We start from the raw sequence: 6,760 nt of genomic DNA, 5'->3' as shown, positions 1-6,760 counted from the left end.
TTTCACATTAAAAACATAAATAATTTTAAAAGTTCCATAGTTGTTACAAGTTAAAACACATTAAAATTCCAGACTCTTTAAAATATCCGATCTCTTTTCAAAGTTCAAAATCCCAAAACTCTTTTAGAATTTCAATGTCTTTCAGCTGTGGGCTCCTGTAAAAATTAACTTAAATATCTTCTTCTTTGGGGAAGAACCAGGACACAGTCACAATCTAAACCAAACAAAACTAAATTCCAAGAGTATAAATAATTCAAAGTTCAATGTCTGGGATCCACACACTATCTTCTGGGCTCTTCCAAAGGACTTGGGTCACTTCTCCACCTTCCCTTCATAGGGAGTTATTTGGGCTCACTTTCTTAGTGCTTTCTAGAATGCTGGCATGTCTGTGCCATTCAGCAAATTCTCCACAAAGCTTTCCTTCTTCCTCAAATTTGATTTATTTTTATTTCATGTGCATTGGAGTTTTGCCTGTGTGTATGTCTGTGTGAGGGTGTCAGATGCCCTAGAGCTGGAATTATAGACAGTTGTGATCGGCCATGTGGCTGTTAGGAACCCACAGGTCCTCTGGATGAGCAGCAGCCAGTACTCTTAACTACTAAGCCATCTCTCCAGCCGCACATTTTTCTATCTTACTAAGATAAGTGTATACAACACAAAATAAAGCACATAGCTTTCCCTAAACCACTCTTGGTAGATTTTCCTAAGCAGAAACATCATTAGGTTACTACAGATGCAGCCTGTCTGCTGCAGATGTTTAGAACATCTCAGGCAGATTAGGGATGTTAGTGCTTTCACTGTGTATCCTTGTTACTCTCTGCCGTTACTCTCGCTACTATCGAAGTATGTTTTAGACAGCTTTATGAAGTAAGCTCTGTTTGAGAGAGCCTGAGTCTTCCTGTGGCACGCTCCCAGCCCCCAACTCCCAGCTCCTATCTCCAACCCCCAGCTCCCAGCCCCCAACTCCCAGCTCCTATCTCCAACCCCCAGCTCCCAGCCCCCAAACCCCAGTCCCCAGCTCCTATCCCCTAACCCCCAGTCTCCAGCCCCCAGCTCCTATCCCCCAACCCCCAGCTCCCAGCCCCTAACCCCCAGCACCCAGCTCCTATCCCCTAGCTCCCAACCCCCAGCTCCCAGATCTCAGTGTCCTTTCAACCCTCATTTATCTCCAGCACTCAGCTCTCAGCATTCCTTATTCTTTACAAAGAATCATAGCTTTAGTGTTGTAGAGCAAGGGTCATAAATTCCATCAAGCACACATAGGCTCCAAATTAATAACATTACACTAGGTGTGTGAGTAATTCCAACCTTTCTACACAGGAAGCAGATAAGCTCTGTTCCTCCCCACCAAGAGTGACACGGTGTTCAGCAGGACCTGTTAACCTTTTGCCATGCTTCCAACTCTGAGTGTCAGCGTTCCTGCTTTTCATCTGGAAGGACATCCAGCTTTACTTCTTCCCAAGATTAGACTGTCCCCTGGAAACACCACATCGAAGACCTCTAAGTTGAGAGTTAAACTATTTTATTCTTTTTTGTTTTTGTTTTTTGTTTTGTATTTTTCGAGACAGGGTTTCTATGTATAGCCCTGGCTGTCCTGGAGCTCACTCTGTAGACCAGCTGGCCTCGAACTCAGAAATCTGCCTGCCTCTGCCTCCCAAGTGCTGGGACTAAAGGCGTGCACCACCACGCCCGGCTATGAGACGTTTTCTTATGGAAGAAATGCTGCCTCTGTTTTTCTATCACTGTTTCTCACTTTGGAAGGGGACCGAAAGTAGAAGCTGGTTTCATTACGTTCCATTACGTACTCTAAGCACAGAACTATTTCGGTGATTTACTGAACCTTCCTGAGAGTCCCAAGAGGAGTTTACAACCATTGTGCCAGTCAGGTTTATAGGTCACTTCGCTGAGGTATCCAACTGACTCAGAACAAAGCTCATATTTGCTTTGCTGGTGATGTAATTTTTTACTGAGTTTTTAAAATTCTTCTGCACCTCAACTGCGGCTTCACCTCTCTCTTTCCTCTCCTCCTGTTCTTCCCCCACCCACCTCCATTTCCTCTTGATCTACACATCTGGTAAAAAAAAAAAAAAGCCTCCCGGATGGACAAGCTAATCTCCTCTGTTCCTTCAGATTCTTCAGAGAACACAGACTCTACTCTTTTAGTTATTCTTTCCCAGGTGTCCTCAGCTTTATTGCAAGTCTAAAGTATAGTTTATTATTACAGTATTTGTCATCGACAGGAAACAGGACCATTGACACACACAGTACTGCAGACGCCTTAGTCATAGACACACATTTTCCTCCATTCATCTCAGCAATGATCCCTGGAACTTTTACTTAAGTAGAACTTTTATTTATTTATTTATTTATTTATTTATTTATTTAGCTTGTTTTTTTGTTGTTGATTGTTTTTAAAGTTTAGCTTTTTACTTTTTTTTAAACTTTTACTTAAGGGGGGAAAAAAGCCTTTTTTTCCCCTTTTACAAAAACTGACACACCTTCTATTGAAGTGCTAGATATTATTTCTTGACAATTTCACTAAATATTTACTTAATTTTCTATTGTTTTACAAAAATAACAACAAAACAAAACTAAAATAAGCAAGCAAACAAAACAAAACAAAAAACGCAAAATCCAAAAAGCAAACAACAATTCCTTACTGAAATTAACTATATGTAAGACCAAAGTGTTCGGTGTTGGATAGGGTCAGATTGAAAATACAAAACAAAAATCAACAAAACCCAGTTCTGTGTCAGAGCCTGCCCAGAATCAGCTCAGGCTCGCACAGGTGGATGAGAGTAGAGGTGGAGGGGGTCTATACCCAATAGAACATGGTAGTTCCCACAATCAGCTCATCATTGTATTCTATTGGCATGAAAAGACTGGAGATGCTAATGTAGACTGTACTGATGTGACGAAAATGTGAGAAGCTTCGAAATGGAAACCCTGTCATCGTTAACCCGTGACGAGTGTTTGGATAGGAGAGAAAATGTGAAGGCACTAAATAGTATAAAAAATTATCCACATTTGTGAGATCAATGGCCTTGAGCATGTTTGAATTTGAGTAAAGCAAGTCAGGCTGCATGTGTTCAAAAATCCAGATGTCGTTTGGGTTTTGAAATTAAATTTGAAAGTTTAATATTATGATTTCGATTCTTTGGCTTGAAGGCCACGATGTCCCTCCATTTTTAGACAATAGATCTGCAAATTCTGGTTATGCTTTTGCAGTTATATAGAAATGTATGAAGCATAGCAATCGATATCTGAATCATACATAGTGATTGTGTATTGTGTGTGTGTGTGTGTGTGTGTGTGTGCATGTGTATGTAAATTATATAGAGGCCCGAAGTCTGGTCCTAAATTGTTCTCTTCCTTATTTTGTAAGACAGAGTCCCCCACTGACCTTGGAGTTCACCCAACCAGGCTAGATTGGCTGGCCAGCGAGCCTGAGAGATCCTCTTGCCTGCCTCTCTATCACTGGGATGACAGGTGTGTACTGTCATCTGGCTTTTTATATAGATGCCTATGATCTGAACCTGGGTCTACATGCTTTCATAACAAGCAGTTTTCTGCCTGACTGAGCCATCACCCCAGCAACAGGGTAGTGATTTTAGATACTTCCTCAGCCCCAGCATCCACACCCATTTGCTAGGTGGACGATTGAAATACTCTATTCAACAGAGATTTGCAGGTTGGCTTTCTCTAGAGGCTTCAACCAGACACAAAACAGTAAGTGGTGTGCCTTTGAAAGGTTGATGTTGGTCCTGGCCCCAACTAGCTCACTAGCTGGGATCGTTTCCACCTACCAAAGTTGGATCTACCCTTGCTGCCCGAGAGGGTAGACAACCCACCCAAAAGCTCTATTTCAAAAGGCACAGAAAATACTTATCTTATTTGAGTACTTTTCTAGTCACTGAATTTTCCAAGGTCTGTTAACTGAAGGATAAAATGCAGGCATGACTGGCTGTCAGCCTACCTGGCACTCTGTGCTTCTAAATTAGGAGCATGGCACACCATGCTCCTGAGAATTCCCAGAAGTCAGAACACTGAATTCTGAGGTGACATGAATAACCTGCAGCTGGATTGTCTTCATGGCTCCTTCCTTGTGCTCCTTTTGCATAGAGACCCTGGTGACAAGAGAGCTCACTGTCCAATCTGAGGTAGTGTGTTAACCAATAACAATTAATTGATAGTTTTCTGCTATATAAGTGGTTGTTTGCATAAAATAAGGCAGACAGTGTTCCCTAACCATCTCCAGAGAGGTTAATCTCTGTGCTCTTTACCAACCCTGTGGGCATGGTAGTCTTGTTAGGAGATGCCCTGGTGACTGTTGTGGTTAGAAACGGATAAAGAGGTATTAAGATATGTTCTCTGGGGGGTGTGGTGACAACGACAGTTAACATTTCTGTAATCTTTGTTTTAATATTTGACAACTTTACTCTTTTTAAATATCCGTATTAAGACCATAAGATCCATAAAATATTTTTAAAGTTAACAACCAAGCTTGATCATTTAATAAAAATGTTACACTCCAAATGTTCTGAGTGGTTGGAACTTAATTTCTTAATTGTAACAGCAAAACGCCTACTGAGAGAGGAGACATGGCAGAAGACACTTTGTAGCAATGTGAACCGGTGCTTGCAAGTCTGGTCAAACTAGAAGTTGTAGCTGAGTCCAGCTGTTTCTCCGAAAGCACAGGATCAAGTGCTGTGTTAGCACAGATACAAAAGTCTGAAAAACTGTTTACAGAACTTCCCCGTGTGAGTTTGGTTTGCAAGGATATGGCACTTAGGGGACAGGAAACAAGAATAAAATATGTCTCAAGACTGCCCCATCCCCTAATTTTTACTTTCATGAGGAAGTACTAAAGAGGCCCATGTGAGGCTATCTTCTTCAAGTTCTGATACTCCAGATCTACGAGAGGTTGCAGGTCTGCTCTATCACAGCAGCTAGATCTACAAGGAAGATGAGTCAGATGAGGGAGAATTTTCAGTGGCCTTAGGCCAGTGAGTACTTGATGTCACTTTTCCTGGAGTGGGGGTGAACAGAACTGAGTTACTAATTGGTGTCATGGACTACAAGGCCCACAAGGTAGTAGTGTTGCCAAGAATGGGGATGGCTCAGTCAGTTAGTTGAAGAGCCAGAACTGTCAGGTTTTGAAGGACCAAGGTGTGTCCCTGGAATGTACCAGATGTTAAGTATCCATACTTTCAACTTCTCTGTGAAGGGTGATTACATGATTTAGATAAACCTCATTTGTTGAGAGTGTTATTGGCTAGATTACAATAAATTCTAAAGGCCATGAACAAATTGATGGGTGTGAAATCAGGGCTGCATGGGTTGACGGGTCTAAACCACAAGCCATCTGAGCTATGGCAGTCAAGAGGAACATGAAAACTGATAGCTGATGGAATAGTCTGGTTTGTCAGTGAAATTCATTCTTTCCAGGCCTTTGTGTAACCAGCTCTGACTGTAGCTGCAGCAGGATCTCCATGCATGCCAGGGAACCAGTCTGGGTTCTGAAGTTTGGCCTTGATTCCTTGATTTGTCTTAGCATCTCTCCTGGAGCTATGATGGCTATTGGTTTGTTACTGATGCTACAGGAGCTTTCCAGGGACTCAGCAAGTAAGTGGCAGAAAGGGGGCATGGATATCAGGATGTCCGTGAAGTCCAGCACTATAGTAAGAAAATAATTGCCTTGAAGGTTTGCAGAGGAAGCTTATACATGTTAATAGTTGAGCCTGACATCTGTGCAGTCTCAAAATCCCACTAGTAAAGAGTCTATTTCTTCTCTCACCTTCCAGAGTTATCTAGTGCTTGTCTACTTGTGAGGACTTTTTGACCTATACCTATACTTTGACCTATACTTTTTGGCATTTTTGTATGTGTACTTTCACATTTCTGGGACTTTGGGGTTTTGGATCCAAATATCTATGGCATTCAAGAGAACTTTTGGTTGGGAGGTGTCTATGGGATTTAATTTTTGATGTAGGAACATGTGATCATCCCCAAGTCTTAGTGTTCAATTCACTGATATTTCTCTTAACAGCCTTTTTGGTTTTTGCTTTTTGCTTCAATAAAGAATCTGAAAGAAATTGGAATATTGTCAGGATCAAATACAGTCAGTGCTGTCAAACTCTTCCAGAAATTAACAGTTAAAAAAGAATTGAAGTTTTGAAAAGAGAGGTCTATCTCATGGCAGCTGTCACAACAGTGCTGGGACCACTAGCCTGCAGAGAAGTTGCCTTGGCCTTACATAAAATCCTAGATGAAGACATCAGCCGTCTATTGCCTGTTCAACCTTGGCCTTATTCTGCATTTCCTAACCTTTGTGGCCAGGATATCATTTCAAAATATCATATGCTGTCTCCTTCCTCTTCATTTTCAACCCTTGCTTGGCCTTTGCTTCTTTGAACACACTGAGGTCCACTAAGACATGCTTTCCCCCTCTGTGTTATTGTTGCATATATATGACCATCTATGCTGTTTTTGTATTAGTTTGATGACACAGTTGCTTCATGCATTCATAGTCCAGACTGTTGCTCCTTTTGCATGTCTGTGGCCTGGCAGACAGAAGAGTGGCCTTGTGCCTGTGTCCCTGGAGGTCCTGTGGTGGCACTGGAATGCCATCATTAGACATAGCATTTCATCTTATCTCCTGGTGCTTCTGCTCCTCTTCCTTTTGTTTGGGAAGCTAAGCTTACATTGAAAGCAGCTTCTAACTCCTGGGGAAGGCCGAACAGCAGAGGAATTGCAATCG

At 41.9% G+C, this 6,760-nt stretch overlaps 1 long non-coding RNA gene across 6 annotated transcripts in view; it reads left to right on the top strand.

Moving 5' to 3' along the window:
• Positions 1-1,162: 1,162 nt before the first annotated feature.
• Positions 1,163-6,760, top strand: part of Gm31588 — a 43,135-nt gene continuing 37,537 nt past the window's right edge. For 3 of the 6 annotated variants that reach the window (XR_871010.2, XR_379707.3, XR_871009.2), the window contains exon 1: positions 1,163-5,625. This is a non-coding gene — a long non-coding RNA (predicted gene, 31588). The remainder of the gene's footprint in view (positions 5,626-6,760) is intronic. The other 3 variants (XR_871012.2, XR_871011.2, XR_871008.2) reach the window with 2 other exon arrangements.

This window comes from Mus musculus, chromosome 9 (assembly GCF_000001635.26).
Source record: "Mus musculus strain C57BL/6J chromosome 9, GRCm38.p6 C57BL/6J".
Classification (NCBI taxonomy): domain Eukaryota; kingdom Metazoa; phylum Chordata; class Mammalia; order Rodentia; family Muridae; genus Mus; species Mus musculus.
This window is presented reverse-complemented; position numbering and strand designations above follow the sequence as displayed.